Source organism: Falco biarmicus, chromosome 6, assembly GCF_023638135.1.
Source record: "Falco biarmicus isolate bFalBia1 chromosome 6, bFalBia1.pri, whole genome shotgun sequence".
Taxonomy (NCBI): domain Eukaryota; kingdom Metazoa; phylum Chordata; class Aves; order Falconiformes; family Falconidae; genus Falco; species Falco biarmicus.
The window spans coordinates 69824169-69847041 of record NC_079293.1 but is presented as its reverse complement, the minus strand read 5'-3'; the positions used below and the strand labels follow the sequence as shown (position 1 = coordinate 69847041).

The 22873-nt window shown below is 35.1% G+C and overlaps 1 protein-coding gene across 1 annotated transcript in view; it reads left to right on the top strand.

Annotated features, from left to right (window-relative positions):
- The window catches only part of GRIK2 (glutamate ionotropic receptor kainate type subunit 2), a 415167-nt gene that overhangs the window by 15779 nt on the left and 376515 nt on the right, over window positions 1–22873 (top strand). The gene's annotated exons all lie outside the window — the stretch shown is intronic.

The following is a 22873-nucleotide window of genomic DNA, read 5'->3' as shown; positions in this document are numbered from 1 at the left end:
TCAATTGGTGTTTTTTTTCGAAGTTGGAAACGGTACACACATTGGTTGAAGATACTGCAGTTCAGTAGAAGCAATATAACTTGTTTCACTGATCAAACATGGTAACACAATCAGAAACATTGTGCTATGTAGAAGTACATGTAAATAACAGTAAAGAACATGAAGATTACACATTCTGCAAGAGGAAAGTACTTTCTGAAGCAGTGACTTCTTTGTTATTCTGCAACATTTATCCTACAAGACACGAAATCTTTAAAAGAAATTCAGTGTTACTTATTCATTAAGGAATTTGGTAAAAAGGTACATTAAGGGAATTAAAGTCATACAGAGTACTCTAAATCAGGGAAATTTAATTTTCTTTTAAGATGCTTCATCATATTTATTTGTGGTGTTATACTTGTTAATGGGAATGTGTATGTTCGCATTTTGCACATTTCAGTAACTGAAGTTTTTGGAACCTTTAAGAAATTACCAGCATACATTTGAATATTACAGTAAAATTCATTATTCTTGCTTCATGTTGTGCCACTTAACAAGGACCAATATCAGGACTGAACCTTAAGGTATCTGATTTGTAACATTATTGCTTATCTGATTTTTACTGTTCCAACAACGTTTATAGCTTTTGTAATTTAAAAAAATTATAAGAATTTTTTATTCAAACTGGAAAAGGACCCTAAACCAGCTACCTTTTCCAGCTAATAATTATGTATTTTTAAAAATATATCTTCTTGCTTAGAAAAATCTAGTCTGTCTGGTGTTGTATGGCACCTATATATACTTCTTTCTAGTCCATATAACAATTAGCTTTTGATATACCACTCCCTGAAGCTGGTGTTTGAAAGATTACTGTGCAAACGGAAATGTAAGGCCAGTGACTGGTCAAGCTAATATGATGGCAAATGTGAAATTCTTCCTTTTACAAGAAGATATATTAAGTACTGAGGGAGTGTCTTGCTAATTTTTAACAGCCGTGTTTTTTAGTTAGTTGGTTTTCAGTCCATTGTGATTCCCCATCCCTTGTTAGCACTTTTCTGGTGCTCACCTTCATACCTTGACATGCTGGTCTATTTCAGACACTGAACTGCTTAGACATTCTCCCAGATATCCCTGACTACACTGTTCTCCTCTGTTTGTTGGAGAGAGGGTAAAAAAAAATAAATAAGGGTGGTAGGCAGGATAGATGCGGTTTAAGAATGATAATGCAAATGAATTAAAGGCCATCAGTGATAAACAAACAACACAAAGGAACTGGGAGGGGTTAATGAAAAAAGAAAAAACCCCACTGTTTACCTACAAAGGCCATATGCTATACAACTGTACAAATAGTAAGATTTTTGTTTCTGTTCAGTCAAAACCAAACATAAAGATGATACTCAGCAAAATGATCCAATAATATCAAAAAGAAAGTATAGCTTTGTTTTTGTAAGCTAAGAATTTGGTCAGTTCAATCCCTGTACTTGTTGTTTGATATGGAGTATGATGTTTACATAAAGAACAGAAAAATTGTTAAATAAGCTGTTTATGCCCAGATCTGATCCTTTCCTTTAAGGAACATACATGGAGCTGGTTTGGGGGAAGTGGTAAACCCTGGGTATGCCTCATCTGTAAGAGGCTGAGGGAAGAAAATGGAAATTTGTGAAAGATACATGTGACTTCCTTTCAGTACTGCTATATGTATTTGTTTGGATGTCCTTGAGAAGGAAAGACTATAAAATATGACTGTTATTAAGGCTTATCTCTTCAGATCTCAGCAGACTCTATCATTCACGATGTTCAATATGCCTGCAGAAACTTACTGTGTAACTGTGATACGGCTAAGAAAAATGTGTCAAAAAATGCATTAAATCAGATTTCCTAATGTCTTTTCAGACCTACCTAAACAATGAAAAATCACATTTAAAGATCAAATCAACATTAGCTAGTCACAGCAGCTTCAGTGTTACCCATTTTTGACCCTTTGTGTCTAGACATTGGAGATTACAAATTTAGCTATGTATTTGTATCATTCGGTGATCATTAACATTCATTAAACATTGTATTTGTTGGAATGTAAGGTAAGACTGTAGCATATTCTCAGGTGAACAGTGTAGGTTGCTTTTGAGAGCACTTTACACTGTTTTCATTCATTGGAAGATGCTAGAGTTGGATAAAACTTTTGTCTAGCTGTCTTGTGGACACAGGAGCTCTGTCCACATTGATTTCCTTTAGTCTCTTGTCATCTTCTAGTTTGTAGGAAAGTGGTAACACATGTTTCTGGAAACCTTTTTTCTCCCTGTTACCACAGACCATTCAGAAAAATTCTTTCTGCTTTGGGGTTGTACTGTGTACTGGTTTCTTACTCATCAGAACCTTTCTGATAGTTATAAGGACAGAAAAAAGATCTTTGTCATCTGCACTGCTCTGGTTATATACTTACAAAAGCAAACAATATTTTCACTAATCCATATTAATAATAGATTATTGGGCTTTTGATAAGTCCCTTTATCACTTATTTTTTGTCAGTCATTTCAGAGTGTCACAGTATCTTTCTGACTTGAAAAAAGGAACTAGGCAGTGATAGTCTTACACAGGCCTGTGTGAATGTGTGCATGTACATACATTTTCCTGCTGTGGTGACCCAAATGCAAAAAAAAAAAAAAAAAAAAAAGAGTATGTCTCCTTTGCTGGAGTTGACTTTAACATAAACCAGGAAAACTGCCTCAGGGTGCATCAGAGGTCTTTGATGGAAGGACTCGTAAGGACTATCCATCTGTTTCCTGCCAAGTAGTGTGAGTCTGGGATAGCAAAGAGCTGTGAAGGTGGCAGAATCTATTCTCACATGGTGTGATCTTCATGAATATTTTCAAAGTGGTTGTGAAAGCAAAAACATTTCAAGAAAGAAGCTATGGAATTCAGCAAAAAAACCCCACAAAGTGAAGTATATTTATTGCAGAAAAAAAAGAGAATGCTCAATAATTTGCTACCCTAAGAAAGAAAACCTAAGTTCTGTGAATGAAGCTATGGAGATATGTGTGCTCTTATGCATTCAACACCTGCTCCCCTCTCGCATCTCCTAAGAATGTGGAAATGGTACTTGTTAATGTATCAACTCAGTTTGCCATGGAGTAATATTCTCAGTGTAAGCTAAATCTTCATTTAGGGAGTGGATCTGTGTGAGATCTGTGGCAACTCACTTTCTGTGCTGTTACCCAATATTTCTGAGTGCGACAGGCAGTACAATAAATCATATTAAAGTCAATTTCAGCTACTGTTAATTTTCTTCTTAGCTGGGTGGCCTAACCCTACAGCACTGCAACAATGCTTTAGGTAGATGTCCTGGGCCTCCATTGTAAGGAGCCGATATGTCAAGGATCGGCATATAGTTCTTTGCTGGGCAATTCGGGGAACTCCTGAGGAGAGAGAATAGTTTTCATTACTTCTGATTAGGCATAATTTCTACAAAGGCTTACCCATATGAATAACTTCACAAATATGGTTAATAGGTGGAAAGCCAGAAGGGATTTTACATCCATGAATCATCCTGTTGAACCATAATTTTAAAAAAACAAAAGGCTGAACGAACTGACTAAATATTAACTTGCGCTTTAGAGTCCAATTAGTTCTGAAGCTGAAGTAATCCATCAAAGTTCACTTTGTCTACTTCGGCAGAAAATAAAACCACTGAAAGCCAGAAAATATTGGCTTTGGTGTCACCCTAAAGTTAGCTGAGTTATGCTAAACAAATTGAGACGGTAAATGGAAAGGGGCTGGTCTAGGTGGTAATGAAATATTTTGCAGTCAGTGAAGGTTTTCATGCTGTTACACAAAAGAATTTTCTGCTAGGGTTGGAAAAGGGCATGAGTATACTGAGATTTTCAGATGCCTTGAGTTCTGAAATGCCCTGTCCTAAGTAAAATATTTTATATTTGCAGTGATGGTGAGCTGGAAGTGCAGAGAATTACAGTGCTTTTGCTTTTAAAAATATCTTTAGCTCATGTTTTATAATTAGTTATCTTAATTAATTTTTTTATGTTCTTTGGGTATTAGTTACTTTTCAACAGATTTTCATATTTTTAAGTAACTCATTTAGGTTGATTTACATCACAGGCAAGAATTTTTGAATGCAAAGGTTGTTTCAGAACTAGCACTGATATTTAAACTTCTTCTATAAAAAGTGCTGCCCTATTTTTTTTTAATTTTTAATAATATTATCTTGCTTGTAGTATATATTTTTTTATAATCTTTCTTTCAATAACAGCCAAATGTTTTACTTTCTTTTTGTCTAATACAAACACTGTGGTCAGTCATTATTGCTGGACATTATTGCTACTTCTGGCTCTGTGAGTCCCTAAGTAAGTAAACATGGAAAGAGAGAGAACTCGGAATAAGAATTATTCCATGTATCCATTGTTTACTTTTCCTTTCCTTAAATTTTGACTTTTGGTCTGTGTTGGTTTCAGAGAAGTATGTGTTGGAAAAATAGTTATTTTCCACGCTTCTTTAAGGCTGTTCTTGTGTTATGTTCTCTATAACATGCATAGTCAGAGAATATAGAAAGCGATGTCAGTGAGCTATTGGAGATTAAGATAATGACAGTTAAGAAACAAGTAATACAACCTTCATATATGAATAAAGTAAGGGGAAACATTTAGATACTGTAGAGGAAAAGAGAATTTAAAAATAAATATAAATATGCTGTAAATAACGAATGGTATATGGTAAGGAATAGAAATGGAACAAGAAAAAATAAGCACTTGGTAAAGCAGTACTCTGCCAAAGATGGGCATTCAGTCCTACAGCAGAAAATGTGGAAATGTAGTTCTGGAGTAGGGTCATGGAAACATAGCTCATCTGTCTTTTTGCAGAAAGACATCGATGAGAATGTTTGTGAGTGTGCTGGCCAATATATCTTTCTTTTTTGAAATACAGCATCTCTGGGAAAACATCAAAATCTTTGTTGAATGTTATTATAGCATTTATATAGAATAAAGAGTTGCTTTAAAAACTTGAAATTATTGGAGATCTTCAGGTAAAATATTAAACAGAGGCTGGACAGTTTAGATTATCTGAGGTTTGTGCCACCAGTGGAGTGTATGGCCTATTGAAATGAAAATATGTGGATGAGTGTATTTCTAATTACACAAACTTGTATCTGACTTGTCAGTTTCTTGTATCACTTCTCTCAAAAGAAGAATGTGTTCAGCCAGGGTAAAAATGTGAAAAAAAATCTAGGAAACTTGGAGGTAAGAGTAATTTTATCTTTTATATTAACACCCCACCCCCCCCCCAAAAAAAAAAAAAAAACCAAAACCAAAAACAAACCCCAAACCCCCAAACCAAAAAAAGATCTTTCTTTCCTTCTGGACACTGGTATTGCTGATTCAGAGACTGGAAAAGTGCTATTTTAAGAGGACAGAACCCTAAAAGCATAGCTTCATGCTATGATCAAACTTTGCTGCTGAGAAACATTACTGCCACAAGAAAAGAACTATTGGCCATTGTTAGATCAATAAATCACTTTCGTCATTATCTCTATGGGAGAAAATTTATTATTCAAAATAATCCTACAGCTGCTCAGTGGCTGTTGAGAGTCCAAAGCCCAGAAGGACAATTGACTCACTGGTTACACAAAATATGTGTGGATTTCATCTTTCACTATCTCCATGGCAAAAGTAATGAAGATGTTGATGCCTTACTAAGGGATACTGTGTTTGTGTACTTTAAGCATTATATGTGCATAAAGGTTAAAAAGTTTTCATCCATATTGCAAGATTCTTCATGTGCCAGTTTTCTAGAAATATTTCCTTCAGACAAAATAGAAAAAAATAAAAGTATATTCATATATGAAGGTAACAACACAATTATGAAATGATTCATTACAAATGAATCTCAAGAAGCCCTGCTCAAGTGTCTTGTGTTATTGGTCTGATTTAACTGTTCTTGAAATGGATCTCCCATGAGATTGTTTGCTTGACTGGATACTACTCCAGAAAATAGGTAAATGTTGGCAATGACCAGACAAATATACAGGAGACAAATTGCAGTTATGTTAAAGCAAAATATTAATTTAAAAAGACCATAGAGTACCATAGCTGAATTTCAGGCAGTAGTTCTCAAGAATGCTGGTAAATTGTGTGCTACAACTGGATTTTATGTTATTTTTTACAGGTGCATCTTGTTGGACTAAAACTGGAAAGGTTATGTTTCAGAACTGGCTGTCTCATTTTTGTGTTACTTTCTTAATATTCTTAAATCCACCCTAATCCTGCTTAATAAGAAAAATAAATGTTCAATTTCTAACAGTATTAATACAAACCCCCTGCATGTACTTTGCAGAAGTTTATAATTGCATTTTAACAGTAGTCATGATAGATCATAGGTTTCCATATGAAATGACAGATAGAAAAAAAAAACCACAAAGAAGATGAAAAAATTCCAAGTGTGCTTTTAACTTACGGAAAGAGTAGATAAATATTGTCTGTCTGCCCACCACAGAAAAATAAAAAAATTCTTTTCTGAAGTGGTCATAAAGTCTCTTGGCTTTATAGCCACCCCTTTTTTTCCCCTCTTTGCTTCCCCTTTCCAATTCATGATCTCCAAAGCAATGAAAGGTTACACTTAGAATGTTTTGAAAAGTAACTCAATGCATTTATAAATGTATTTCAGGGAAACTGGATAGTATTGTGTATTTTTCACCGATACATCTGTTACCTTATCACTTTGTTAGATGTTGTTCTTACAAAAACCTGTAGGACTGTTACTTAAGTTTGCCATCCTAAAAGTCAAAATCCTCACAATGAAAACTTTATAAATAGTAATTTGTCATTTTAGAATGCATTTTAAGTGTATTTTGTATTTAGTCAAGGTGGGTTTTTTTTTTCATATGGAATCATAATAGCAATGGGTTTCCTGAAATCAGGTCAATATTTGTTGCATGAGCATTTTATGTATAAAACATTAAGACTTTGAATGAGTGAAGAAGTGCATGTTATAACCAGGTATCACCTGATTTTAGTAGAGCACTACTATGCTTCAAGCTAACATGTGGCTCACGAATACTTCCTCCCTATCTCACAGATGAAAACGTTAGAAATTGAACTAATACAGCATTTATTTATATTTGAAATAAGACAAGGTAGTGTTTTTATGTTTCTGTTGTAGTGAATCTAAAGTGAAAGAACTATTTTCCATCTTTGTGTAGAGGTAGAAAGAATGGGGCCACATTCTGAGCTCACACAGGGATTTGGTACGAGGACCACTCCAACTGAGGCAGTTATCCTTAGGTGTTCTAATGTGACAGATCCCAACAGAGTAATCCAAGAACAATGAATGCATTTTCCACACCCGCTGCTTGTGCTTGAGCATGCATTTGGGGGTGTAGCCATGCTGAAGACTTTAGACCATGTTATTGTTATTCTGAAAGGGCAGAGCACATAGAAGTTAACATTTAACATTAATCCTTCTTTGTTTTATTAACAATGTGGTATTTGGATGAGGAAAACGGTACATATGACAGTAGTTGATTTTACCACTGCTTTGTTATCAAAGCTCTTCTTCTCTCAGACTTGTCATGTTGAATCTCTGACTGCTAGGAGATCAGTTTTTCCCTCACAGTTTTGCATATTCTGTTGCTGACATAACCTCAAAGGCAGGCGGTCTTCTCACAGGGGATTTTATAATTGGATGAAGAACAGTAAACAGAAAAGTTTACATCTGTTAAGGAATGTAAGTGAAGGACTAATTGCTCACCTTACATTAAAGAGTCACGAAATATTAATGACAATTTGGAATATGGATTTGCTGGATAATCTGAAGTTTCAGTATTTATTCCTGTTTATGCTTTTTTATTTCTGCAATAATTTAGGGTATGGAAACTTTCAAAGAAAAAAATAGTTGGTATTTTGCATTTCAGATTATTTTGTAACTGGTAAAACTAAAAGTGTGTAAAGCATTTGTATATCTGTTGCACATATTTGTATATAAATATTTTATATAAAGTTTAAAGCTCACTTAGGGATTAAAACTCATCATACTTATATCCAGTGTTTACTTGTGCAATAATCTTGACTCAGAACATTTTAGTTGTCTTATAAAGGGACTTTGAGTTACTCTCCTCTTATACAGTATAATACTCTCCTAGAATCATAACTTTGGACTAGATTTTCCCTACTTAAATCAAGGCTTGCCAAAGGCAACGCCATAGGCCAGTTAATCTTTTGTATGGTTCCAGAGATGTCAATAAGAATGTTTTGAATCTGATCAAGCAGCAGCAAAGATTGTATGACGTGACCTGGTTTTCAAGGGGGGTGAGCACTGTTACTCCTATTTATAGGAGTACGTGGGAAGGGGCAACACTTTGCAGTGACTCTTAAGTAGGTATATAGGACTTTGCAATAGAAAGTTTAAAGATGAAGATTTTAAGTTTCTTAAATATGGTGCAATTCATCTATCTGCTTTCTGCTAAAGCGACCAGATTTGCTCATTCACAAGTTTTCTGGTCTCAGTAATGGCTGCATAATTTCACAGGGTTTTGAAAACCATCTTGGCTGTTTCATCTCTCTCACAGGTGATCTACCCTATGAAAAAAATAACATATCCAAATCAAAGTTGTTTATCCAATTCATTAGGGAAAAGATGTTTGGGTTGGTAATTTTGAATTATCTGTTCTTTGTTCTGAACCTTTAATACAAAGGTTCATTGGTATGTTATTTTCCATAATTTAGTCCTGCAGTCATGTTTATGCATAAACCTTCCCTGAAGGTGCATATACAGATTAGACACAGAATATTCCTAAAACAATTTTGGCTTTATAATACAATGGTATGAGGCTTCTTAAGGCAAGTAGAATCTGAAAATCATATATTTCATTTTTACCCAAGTTCAAGGCTTTTGTGAACCTAGGATGATCCAGTACGTTTTACAATTTGTCTTAGAAAAGCATACCCTACGATAGACACACTGTTAAAAAAATAATTTTGCAAGGAGGCTTAAATCCTGTTACTTGAGAATGGTTAAATAGCTATCTACTTAGCACTGTGGCATTCAATGACTTAAAGACTGTAATGAATATCTTCAATAATATCAAAGTTAAATATTCAAACAAATATCATTAAAAAATTTGCTTTACATCTTAACTTTACAATTATTGATTAGAAGCTTAATGCAATTTCAAGCTTCAGAAAAGATTCTGCAGTTTTCATGCCAAATTTATGAAAGTACATTCAACTAATAATATTGGTTTTAAAAAAATCCCTGTGTTGTTCAAAACAGGTGTTGTGGACTCTATTTCACTCAGTGTATCTGTTCCATAAAATAAATGTTATTTTGAAGCATATATATCAAATCAAAACAGATGGATCTAGAAACAAAACATATGGGTATACATATGCTAAAATGTTCTTTAGAATGAACCTTTTATGAACCCTGATATATAATTGTTGGGAAATTCAACACGCTCTGCTGGTAGAGTTACTTTTGTTGACTTTTTAGATATCAATGGAAACATAATAGATATTTTAAAACAAAATTTTACTTTGAAGACATAAGATCAGTGAGTGCTGGGAACTTACTAGCAAATGTTTCAACAGTACTTTTTAATTAATGTTTCCAGTGTATGAGCAGAGAGCACGACATGAAAAGAACTTGTTTTTTTCTGCTCTTAAGTTGGCTGAAATATAGGCAGCAAAATATGAAATATCTTCAAGCAGTGACTAAATAATATAAGCACTTGTTTTAATTTGTAAAATGTGCTACTATTCTGTGACTATTTTTGGCTGTTTCCCTCTTATCTTGGTCTTGGAACACCTAAGTGCCAACAACTCAATATGCACATACAGCAGCCTGCATAATTCATTTAACAATGAATTGAATTAGTCTTTATGTATGAGGGAAATATCAGGAACAGATAATTTGGCAGGGTTTTTTACAATAAACACATTGTTTTCCATAAATAGATATATATTTTCCATTATTTCTTTTTCAGAGGAGGTAAATGCTTTCAAATTAGCATGTGCTTCTCTTATAACATTCCGGTGGATGTCTACAAGATTCCAATGGTGGAGTTTCCCTCCTGCACTGTGGCTACTCTAAATAAATGAATACTGCTATACAACTACAGCCATCAAGAGTTGAGTAATGAATAATAGCTTCTGGACTTCTCTGTTCCCTTTTTTGTTTTATATTCCATTTCCATTAATTTCTTTCTTCATTAATCCCACAGCTTTATCCATCCTTTGCAATTTCAAGCTAGAGGAAACAAATTAAGAAACACCTCCCCCCCCCCCCCCCCCCCCCCCATTAATTGACTTTATTTGCTTTAATGCTGCTAGTCCATATTATCTGCTCTCTTAAATTGAGTTTGGGATTGCCAGCTTTAAGGGTATTACACTGCGTTTTGGGATGCTGCCAGCATATCCTGAGCAAATATATTTAAATCAAAGCTAAGCTGCTTAAAATATTCATGTTATGCTCTTAGTATGGTTTAGAGAAATGTGAAACCATTTAAGACTTGCAAACCTGTTTTATGGCCAAAAATGTATTTGAACTGTCAGGCATGTAGCCTAAATTGATAGTCACTGTTAACTTTGTTTAATAGGAAATGGTTTTGTTGTTTTATTAGCCTTGGTACATTCAGGGGCTAATTCATTTGAAATTTGTGGCATAATGCAGCTAAGAAGTAAAGAAAAGCATTTTTAACTGAATCCAGTTTTGGGAAAAGGAATATTCTGAAGAGATAAAATCATGCGTACATGGAAAAAGCACGTTTGTTTTGAACAGTTAAACATTTTTTCTTATGCATTGCAATTTTATGTATTGCAGGGAACTTTGAATATCAAATTCAGTAGTACACGATTTTAAAAGTCAATGTATTTTTAAATACTAAACCAAAAGAGAAATATCTATGAATATATATTATATTCTGGGTAGAAATACATCCCGTAAGAGAAGCTAACCAGCAATTTTGTAAGGTTTTGATGAAGAAGCTGTGAAACAACATGTTTAAAACAGGTACTAACTTTTCTTTGTACATTCTTTTTTCTTTTTTTTTCAGTAATATAATGTGTTTGCTCACAAACTGGCCTATGATAATCTAACAGAAATCTGTTTTTTCTTCAGTTTTGTCCTACAGTCAGATGAATAACAGTTGCTGTTAAGGTTAGTTTAATTTAGTGGAAGGTTAGCAATGAATATGCATCTAGCTACTAAAGCAGAAGTTAACTAAAAGCTAGTTATTGAATAGGGTGTGCTATCTTTTTATATTTTTATGTGCGTATTCACTTTAGAGAAACAAGTTGTAAGGTAATGTGATATAATCTCAAAAATTTAAATGTGATGCAAGCTATCAGTGTTTGATCTACTATTGACTGATCAATAAACCAAAAGTATTAGCTAGAAAGAGCCTATCCATCCAAACACGTATATACATTTTTATATAATCATATCAAGTGACTTAAAAATAACAATCTAGATTGATATTTTCCATTTCATCCTAAATCCTTTATAATCTAAACTGGACCCTGATTATTTCTGTAGTCTAAGAGAAGTTTATCTAACTGAATTTTGTTACTGCAGGCTATGAATTCTTAAATTTTGCCTTAATTTTCTTATGACAAGCTCTACTGTGAACAACTGACTAGGTGGAAGACTCGTTTTGGGAACAAAGTTAGTCAGGGAATGTTGGATTGTTGGACTCTGAAATTATGAGGGAAAATATTTTGTCTTCCAATTATTCATCAAAAGCAATTACAGGCCATGTTTTTTTAGTGTTTAAAGGAGTATATTGCTACCAAATCCAACAAAAACCAAATTTGTTTTAGGAGTTCTAAAACTCTGGGTTTGTTTTACAGTGTGCTTATATAGGTGTCTGTCTACCAGTCTGTCTGTCCACTCATACATTAAAAGGCAGTCGAAAAGCTAAAGCCAACAATAGGGGGCAGGGGTGTATGTTGGAAGAGGACTAAATCCCAACCCTGTCCAGCAAGTGTTACCTTGCATATATATCTTTTAAGTGACAACCACCTCAGGGTAGTTTGTCCAGTGTGGGGAAGTGAGGTGTGAGATAGACATCTTGAGGCTGCAGTTGAAGTGTGTGTATTTGCAAACAGCGACATGAGTGCACTTATAGACATAGCGCTTTGTTTTTGTTTCTCCAGCATTGTGGTGTTCTCTTACCTTAGATTTCAAATGAAATTTTGATTCTGCATTTTTAGCTTTGTCTGTGTATAGATGTGCACAGACATACATACATATATACTCATTACATACACATATAGGCAAACCTCTGTTTCTAGTCATCACCTCCTGTTAGTTTCCACCACCTAGCTGTGGACCATTTTGATTTCACTGTTTCCTGCCCTTAATTTTGAGCAAAAATCCTCTATTTCTCTCCTTTGAGACTTCCTAAAACTCCTCTGTGACACAAGTTTTTCCAGTGGTTGGCTTCCTGTGTTCAGAATTTACTATCTATCATTTAACTGTGGGTTGTTTTTTTGTTTGGTTTTTTTTTTTTGGGGGGGGGGGGGGGGGGGCAGGAGGGAGGGTATTCACCTGTCTGTGCCCATATACTGGCTTTCATTTTTACCAGATTCTAAATGCTTTTATTCTGCTTGTACAGCATCTAAGTATTGCATTGTACTATTACTGGTCTCTGTATTACCCTGATGGTTATATATGCTCTGAAGGCTCCTAAAAGGTGAAGCTTTGAACTCCCTTACTATAAGGAAGGTATTGAACTTGCATGTCTGCCTCCCCAGATAAATTATGCCTCTGCAAGATTATATATAAAAGATAGCCACAATCATGAAGGAAAAATATGCATTTTTTATATGCATATAAGGAGATAGATCAGGCTTATGGATTCTGGTTTCTCCTTGGTTTTGTAATTGAGAGCTGAAGGAAAATGTCTGTACTTCAGGAAAGGGCAGAACTTCAGCTACATCCCAGTCTATTACTTATGTTAGACACGGCCTTCCTTACCCTGTGTCGTCCCATCAGCTACCTGTTAGGAATCATGAGGTTGCTAATCCTGATCACCTAGTGGGTTCCTTAAGTTATTTGGGGATTTTAGATGTGGACTTTATGTGGAGGCTAAGCTTCGAAATCCCTAGGTGGATCTCACCCTTGGTTGTGCCTTCCTTCCAAAATGAATGCAGTTTCACTGGGTCACATTTCTCTCCTCATTATACCAGTGTAAAGCCATTGCAGGCATGACAGCAGCACTGCTGTGAATCGGAGTAAAACTTGCCCAGCATTTTAAATGGATGTTTCATTTCATTCACGTTATGTTCATCTTTTAAACTACTTTTCAGATATAATCTTTAATTTCCTCTTTGGGTAACTGCATAGAAATTCTAAACAGCATGTAGGGCTGGAGTAGCACAAACTGCTGGCATCTAAAAACTAGATAAGTGATTACTTCTAATGGATGATGTGTGTATATATATGTGCATAAATGTATTTAATGCACAAGGCTAGCATTTCTCTCTTGTTCAGCTAATTTCTGGTAAACACCGTATCATTGATAGTGTGAAAAGGATCCATTTTTCCACTCTGCCTTTCTGGAATAGATACACTATGCAGACATGCATAGCCACTACTTTTATTTGTGAAGAAGCAGCATCCTTGGAGGATAAGATACATACTACTTGTGTTAAGCCCTTTTACTGCCGTTGTGCTGCCAATACTCTTCTTTCTGTATATGCGTTCAAAGCATCGTCCTCAAAAATAAACCAATGGAACACAGGGAGCCAGAAAGACCTCCTGGTAAATATTTCTCCTTTCTGTTTCCTCTTCTTGGAATAAAACAGTGTCATTTCCACATTCCACTGCAGTTCTTATTTTTCTGCCAGGAAAAGGAAGTGCTCTTCCAACTAGAAAAAGTTTTACAGCTAACATCAGATAACAAAAGGATGTTAATCTCCTTATAAAATTTCTGCTAAATGTAATGGATTTGAAATAAGACAGTGAAACCACATAATGGTCACTACTCAGTTCTCACTAATTCTGCTCTCATGTAAGGAAGTAGGGCTTCTGCTGACTTCAGTGAAAGGACAGTGGCTGAAATACTGCTCGCACAATACTGAGTGGTCACTGCTTCCCGAAGAAATGCAAAACCGAGATGTGAGCTTCCTGAATCCGATAGGTATGACAAAGCAGCATGTGAAAACCTTTTAGCCCAATTTGGTTGTAGTTTTACATCCATATATTTACAAGGTGTGAATGAAAATATTTCATAGGTGTCTGTATTGGTAGTGCTATTCCAATAGCATGCTCAGCTTAGTATGTAGCTTCAGCCACATCTTTGCACACTGATCTAGGCCTCTTAAGTTTTGATAATCAGTTTGAGCAGCCAGATAAGCATATGACGCTTCTAGAAAGTAATCAAAATTCATATGATTGTAAGACACCTGCTGAGGCAATTCACAGGATTTCCAATACTGATACTTGGAACCAACTTGCCTGGAGATGCTTTGAAACACAAACCTACTATAAAGACAATGGTACCTCTCAGCTAAATACCTGCCCCAATTTGTGTTTGAATACAAATTCAAATTTGTTTTTGAATAGCCCCGTGAAGATTTCGAACAGCATTTAAAAGGTGAGAGTCTTATTTCCTTATAATTTCCTTCAATTATTTTATATAAGTTTGTATCTTGAATTGTTATAATTTTCTTCCAACATAAATGATTGCAAGAAACTGAATTGTGTTCTCTGTGGGGAGAATTTTCTGTTATTTAGTAATTTAAGCACCAGAGCAGTTTTTTTTTCTTTTTGACCAACATGAGATGTGAAATGCAAACTAAACTGATAAATATTTTCAATTAAACAGAAAATATAAGGTGCTGAACATATATGAATGAAATTCAAACAGCATCAAAGTATTTTTATTTCAAGTATTTATGAGAAAAAAGGGAAATACTGACCAGTCCTTTCCAGCATGTCCAGATTTCGTGACAGTTTATACTAATCAGAGTCATGTTAATATTCAATTGTTTATTTCAATACCAAAATCTGAGAAGCCTGAAAAGGAGAGCCCACAGCCTGAGTCTGGTACTGAGGGTCTGTATTGGTACATAAGGGAGCAAGAGGAAGCTACCAAACCCAGCATGTAGAACAATGAGCTTTCAAAAATAAGCAGAAAAATGGGGAATAGTGCATGTCCTGATATTAGATGTTGTTCATAGCTATGAGGAAGTGGCTTCATGTCTCAAGAACTTTTTTAGAGTACCGAACTTAGTTTAAAAAACCCCAAACCAAACCACAAACATTTTTGTCACATTCTATTTGAAAGACTAGGAGAGAAGATGCCAGTTTTTTATATAATTATCTCGTGGTTAATGCATACATACAGGATACTGTAAATTCTGAGGTCAATTTTTGCTTATGTATGAGGGGGATTTAAACCCACATCTGCTGCAAACCTACTGCTGATGCTGTCTTAGCTTTTTTACTCTAATTAACAATTTTTCGAGGCAGAGACTGTAAGAGGGAAAATTACTTTCTAGCTTAGAGGTTAACAGACTTGCTTGGAAGAGTCTTGGACATAAAATAACTTTTTTATCCCTTCACTGTTAAAGGGATAATAATCCTTGAGGCAAAAGACTGAGCCCCATGACTCCTCCTAATCTGTCAAATTTATACTGCTCTTTCTTCCTCTGCTGGTCTTTTGAATATTGAATGCTTTTATATAAAACAGAAATGCCTCAACAGAAGGGATTAAACACATTCCCAGATTGTATTGCCATTGAATTTTCAATAATTTGATGGTCAAGACAATCAGCTTCAGAGTTAAAGCAGAGATTTACATTCCTTTAAGGCTGAGGCAGGTGCACTGGAAAAAGTTAGAGAAGTCATCTCTTCCTCTGGCTGTTGTGGCATTTTGTGTGAAGCCAAATCCAATAGGCATGCTCTAACACCACCTATCAGATTAAGCACTGCAGGCAAAACAGATGAAGGAATTGCTCATCTATTTATTCACTCCAGTAGGTCTAAGCTGACTTGAGTACTAAACTCTCTTGCTGCTGTTGAGCCTGAAGTGCTTCCAGGCATGCACAAAAGTAGAACCTTTGGCAGGTTGGAAAGGTTGAAATAAGAAACGGGTATTACTGGCTTTAGGTGTTAAAGAATTAGATAGCAACTGAGTGGGGTGAAGTCTACAATTTAGGCATTTGGACTTGGGGTATGGTAATTACTAGATCTGCTTATTAGCAGGAAAAATAAAAGTGAGAGTGTTGTTTTTATTGAACTAAAAGCAACATAAAAGTCATATTAACTTTGTCAGGTGCCTTTACAGTAAGATACTCTATAATTTCTTTGTTTTAATAACAATGATTTGGCAGCTTTTTCAAGCTACTTTATGAAATTGATATATGCATTGATGCTGCTATAATCAGCAGAGTCAATGAGATCCATGAGGCCTTACATATGCAATATTCCTGCAAAGTGTTTAATATGTTAATATTATCAACAACTGCACCCACCAATATATATTGAAATACATGGAAATATTGTCTACCAAACAAATATGGCTGTATATTTAATATACAGCATAAAAAGACCTTGACAAATCCCAATATGTTAAGTTTTGTTGTCACAGTCATTCTTACCTACTTTGTCAGTATTAAGCCTCTTCATTTTGTGCAAATGTCTACAGATGCAATTATGATAGGAGGACAAGATGCGCATGTGTGCAGACAAGGTAAATCTCATCAAGATGGGCCAGAAGTGCTGCAGGCTGCACACTCTTTCCATACTTGAATAGCTAACTGTATGCCCTCTCTTCCATGCAGAAGTTAATCAGTGGCAAAAACATGGGTGAAAAGTACTTAAAAAAGGAAGACAGGTTGTAAGATGTATATAAATAATTTGTGACTAGATAGGAAAAATCTTATAGATATACAGCTTACACACATATGTCAAAATTGTATTGTGTAAATAGAAATTGTTCTTGATCAATACGTTTACTAGTCTAGAACTGACTGATAATTTGAGCAGTGTTTAGGTGGATTCAGAATATCAAACATCTTTCAACATCCAAAGCAAAGACAAACTGAGATTATTGGCTACTTTGGGATTGACATCATCGTCTTTTCCATGAAAAACACTGAAAAGACTTATTTTTATTGTATTTGCCATATTTCCTTCATTCTCCTTCTGTCTCAAAACCCCATGGCTTTCAGTCCATGTCTGTGCTCATTCTTTTGAGTGACTTGGAGTTCTGGGTACTTAGGAGCAGGTTTTTAGCTGCTGGGATGAACATGATTTACAAAGAAGTATCGTAGAAATAAACCATATAAGAATTAGCTACTAAAAAACCAGAAGGGAAAGCCCCCCCGGACCAAAGTAAGAGGTGACAATTATCATTTTCTTTGATAAGGAAATCACTTATAAATGCATAAAGCAATCAAGGCATAATTAGTTTTTGTTATGTTAAGATCTAAAAAAATTAAGTGATTTGTTGCACTAAAGATTGTCAAAATAATAGATGAGTTTCACAACAGCCTGAATAGATGTTTCAATTGAGGTTATAGGGATGAGTGCAATACACAACAGCTTCTTTGAAACTCTATAGTGTATGTCTAGGCAGAAACCAAGTTATCATATTGCCTATGTATTTGATTTTCTGAAGATTGCTTTGGGAAAGCATGTATTTCATTCCAGGTATGTAGTACAATATGAATACAAAATAGTACTGACAGTAAGTTAAAAAACTCCTTTCTCTGGAAAAACAAACAAACAAAACCCCAGGGTTATCTCTTCTAGGAAAGGATCTCAGAACTAGTTAAATAATAGATGTATGTGAGATGGAGTGATTTCAGTGAGGTGACTAGCACAATAACAGCAAAAGTAGTTTATAGCATGCTGTAACTATACAACTCTTAAGAAATAAGGGAATATGAATTTCTTTACTTACATTCATAAATCAGGAACAAATCTGCTGTCAGCCAAATTAACTTCCTATGTGAGACAAATCAATCCTCTGTTGAGATTTTGCCTTAGAAATCATAGATATACCAACAAAATGTCATTTGATGTTTATAAAGGACATAGAATATGGTATTTACTTTAACAGAACATAAACTGTTACAATGGAAAGATTTAAGCAGAAACTTTAATGAAAAGGTGTGCTTTAATGATTAGGACTTTTGTTGCTGGCTTGTTATGACGTTTTCTTACATGGAAATGAAATATAGGTAATTTTTATAAAATTTACTTGCACATTATTAGATTATGAGAAAACTTTGATGCTGAAATTTTTCATGCATTATAAAGCAGCTGTTCCTAAAACAAACAAACAAATGAACAAAAAAAGTGTCCTAGAATGTGAATATTAACTTTGAGAGAATTAGCTGCAGGAAGGGGATAGTGCTGCAAACTTTTGCTTGGCTTTGTGTAACAAATCCCCTGGCATTGCCAAATTATCAAAAATATTTTCTAGCATCCTTAAAAATGTTAATTCCACTTGGACTGTATATCAAACAAGAACTCAAATTATTTTCATTGGAATAGTAACTTTTGTAGCTTGCTATCACTGTATTACTTTACTAATGCTCATTTTATTTGTTTGGGTCTGAGTATCATGAGAGAGAGCCAGAGTTTTGCTCCTCTGTTTTGTAGATTATAAGCATATGAGAAATGCTGCTGAGTACATAAGTTGACAAACCTAACAGATCTTTGGAAATATTGTGGATTCACCATTAATTTCAGTTGAGTTATCTTCCTGGGTCGGGCTAGATTGAAGATGTTTGTCTAGTCTTGGAACATCTAATAGTCTCTTGGGCCTGGATAGTGTGTGTACTTGCTAAGGAGATGCTTTGGGTGCCAGAAGTACCATGGAAAATGGATGGCCAGAAAGGCTATGTTGAGGTCCAGCACTATTACCAAATTGACACATAGGGACTTAAAATTTTCAATACAAATAAAAATGCAGTTGATTATAAACAAATTAAACCCCTGTATTTAGCATTAGTGATTAAAAAAATAAAAGTACATTCTCAAGTTTAGTCATATCTAAAACAAACTACTCTCATTTTCTTTATTTTGATTTTACTTTTCTGAGTTTTTTTTCTTTGATTCATTAGAGGAGCACGTGTCAGAATAAGGACTTGTTTGTGTGGTTGCTTATACATATGTCCAGTCTGTATTTTTTAGAAGTGATGTGATTATAAGTATCAACCTGTAAGTGAATCCACGTAGAAGAAAAGCATGAGGTATTGAATTTTGTAAGCTCCTTTGTGTTATTACATATTTGAACCTAAAAATGGAAACATCAAAATGTCACCGCAAACTAGCATAACTTTCCTTCCTTGCCATAGCTCTGTAACAGAGACAAATTTGATTTCTTTAGTCCTTGAAATATATACTAGTTTTTTTTCAACTGTTATACAGTGACTGCAAGAACAGACCTAACCCATATGAAAATAGATATGTAGATCTCCTGCTGTCTTAAACCACAATGTAATAGAAGCCTTTGTCCTCTAGTATTTTGCAAGAAATGCTAGTGAGGCTACTACAATATCCATCAAAGTGCAGCAGAAAAAGTAATTTTATTAGCAGATGTTTCAATGTCTGCTATGCTTATTTTAGTTGAATTTCTACAATTATGAAACTCCCTCTAGGAGCTTGTACTTTGTGTAACTGAATGAGTTCTTTGCCTTCTTCCACATTTTTGTTCCCATCCCAATTGCCAGAACTTCCAATTAATTTTTGCCTTATTCTTCCTTCCTTTTTCTAAAACCTGGCTGAAACAGAGATCAACAGATGAAAATGTGGCATGATTTTGAGGAAAACCTCCTTTTCTCCACTGTAACTGCACAGTCAAATAAAAGAAATACTGCCAAGTTCATTGTTTGAATTTCTCTTTGGTAAAAAGCCTGGGCAATATTGTGACATTGATATTAAAAATTTCATAAGGATAAAAAAAAATATGAAGAGAGTTATTTAAAATTATTCCAGTGGTTCCTTCCACAGAAGGTGTAGGGTAGCAGATACAAGATTTAATGTTACTTGATGTGGTAGAAATCAATTATTTATTTCTAAATACTTGCACTTATTGTGGTATTTGAAAACAAATGTTTTCTTTTTCAAGTATCTTTTAAGATTTTATAAATACATTAATAATTGATTTCTTCTTCCTATTTCATAAGACTCAGGACAAACTTCTGGGCAGCTTCAAGGGTTAGAAGAAATATTAGGCTGTTCATATAACATTAACATTAATTAATATTCCCAGAATTAAAGTAAATTTTGCCAAACTGTGGGGACACTGCAGTAGAATACTTTTTTACTCTGAGTTCAGCTTACCTCGCCTAAAGATTTTTTGATATATTTGTGAAAAGTATCAGCCTTTTGCTTGATATCTCCTGAAGTAAATCCTTTGCACAAACTTTGACTAGATTAAAATGGGCATTCTGCTATGTATTAATATGCACATTTATGTGGCACAAGCATAGTTTAAAACAGCAGTCTAAACAAAAATAACTCCTTCACTTTAGAAGTGTAACACTGTATAATGTGATGAATGACATCATTAGTTATTTGTTTTGAACTCTGTTTCGAAGACAGGTTATGCAGGAGATATTGCGATGGTATGATTTGGGTTGTTTCTTCCTATTATATATGCACTTGGTAAAAGACTTGTGTTACAAAACAGAGAAAGGAGTTGCCAGGAATTCTAATTATATAAATTATTATTTTCTCATAGGAAAAAAAATAGAAATATATTATCAATAATGAAAAAACAGGCTGGCAGATTTCTTTACCAGTCATTGAATGAGCAGGACAAGATTCTGCTCTAAACTTCATTTTGGAAGTGGCAGGAACTTCACAGAGGACTGACATTTAAGCTGAAGATTAAACAAGAGAACTAATGTTCTCAATTTTAAAGGGCAAGCTTTGGTAAAGTGTGAGAACTGGCTTGGGGTAGTCAGCTGGAATGAGGAAGCATAAGGATAAAATGAAAGTTGTCCAAAGTCAAGATGAATTAGACCTTGCAAAGAAACTTAATATGTATAGTTTTCTTAGGTTTATAAATAAATAATGATAATAAAATACAAAGTTGAAAAAGCCCAACCAAACAAAAATAGGTGATGTGAGTTGTTTTCTAGTGAAGATGAACTAAATGGTGTATAATCTGGGATCACCTAAAACCTAAATACTTTCCTCAGTGTTCAGTAAGGTTAATGATGGTCATAGCACAGGGTAGAACATGAGGCAGAACCAGAATAATAACTTGTACTGAAAGTTTGAAAATGAAATTTACCATGAATTGAAAAAAAAATATTGAAACACTTTAATAATTTCATAGTAGGGATTTAAATAGTCCCTCTTCCTGTGTACTGAAAAAAGGACAAGATATTAATATATATATATATGGATATTAGCAAATAATGGGGCATGCTGCAACCTGTTCCCACCAACAAGGAGGGGCTGGGGGGAGAAGCTCAAGGGCAGCCTTGGCTGCAGTGACCACAAAATGGTGGCACTCCAGTTTTGTAGGACAGTGAGGAGGGTGCACAGCAAGCTCGCTACCCTGGAGGTCAGGAGAGCAGACTTTGGCCTCTTCAGGGATCTGCTTGGTAGAGTACCATGGGATAGAGCCCTGGAGGGAAGAGGCACCCCAAAAAAGCTGGTTAAATATTTCAGGATCACCTCCTTCAAGCTCAGTAGTGATGCATCCCAAGAAAGAGGAAGCTGGGCAAGAGAGCCAGGAGGCCTGCATGGGTAGCAAGGGGCTCCTGGACAAAAGAAAACACAAAAAGGAAGCCTGCAGGGGGTGGAAGCAAGGACACATAGCCTGGGAGGAATAAATTGTTCAAACACCCAGGGATCAGGTTAGGAAAACTAATGCCCTGATAGAATTGAAGCTGGCCAGGGATGCCAGGGACAACAAAAAAAGTTTCTATAGGTATGTCAGTGATAAAAGGAAGATTAGGGAAAATGTGGGCACTCTCCAGAAGGAAGCAGCAGACCTTGTTACCTAGGACATGGAGAAGGCTGAGGTACCCAATGCAGTTTGTACATGCGTTAAGATGCACCATGGCATGCATATATGTGAAAAAGAAATAATGATATGTAGGAAGGGAATATCAGCATATAAGGAATGTATCTGGAAAGAGACAGGCTGTTATGGTCACCCATATTCAACAAAGATTGACAGAAACTGAAAAAGCAGTGAAAGCAGTGCAAAAAGTGGGATGGTCAGTGATCCAAAACTGGCCTTAAAAGAGGAGCTATGTTAGTCTTGGCCATGCAAAATCTTTCTGAGGAAAGATAAGACTATGATCTCTAAATAACTCACAAAATTAAGTTTCTGGGAGGCTAAGTTGTCTAATGTAAAGCAAAATACTAGCACATGGCACAACTGGTCTCAGAATGGCAGGGGTCTGTCTGGGGTTTCTTGATTCACCTTCCATAAGAAGGGTGGAGTAAACCACAAAACTGTGTCTGAGGCAGAGTCAAATAAAAATAGACAATATTTCTGTGGCAAGTTTCTTGTGTTTGATGAAAAAGGGTTTAGAGGTCTCCTCCAGTCCTCTGTTTCTATATATTTGAAGGGAACTTACTGTTACCATAGTAACAGATGTGGAGACTGAATTTCTCCGTTATTCCTACATGCAGCCTAGCTAGCATGGACAGTGAAAAAATTAATTTCTCTTTGTTAAATTTTTCTCAGCCCTGAGTGGTACTTTGGAAGTTAGATGGAAATGCTGTGGAGCTGTACTGCATAAAAGAATGCGGCTGATTAATTGTTTGACACATTAAATTGACTTAGCCTGTTTGGGTGCTTGTGTTTAATCAATAGCTTTGATTTTTTTGAACCACCAAAGTTATTGGTAGATCAAAAAAGAAAATGACTTGCTACAATATCTGTCAATGTATGAATTTTATGTAT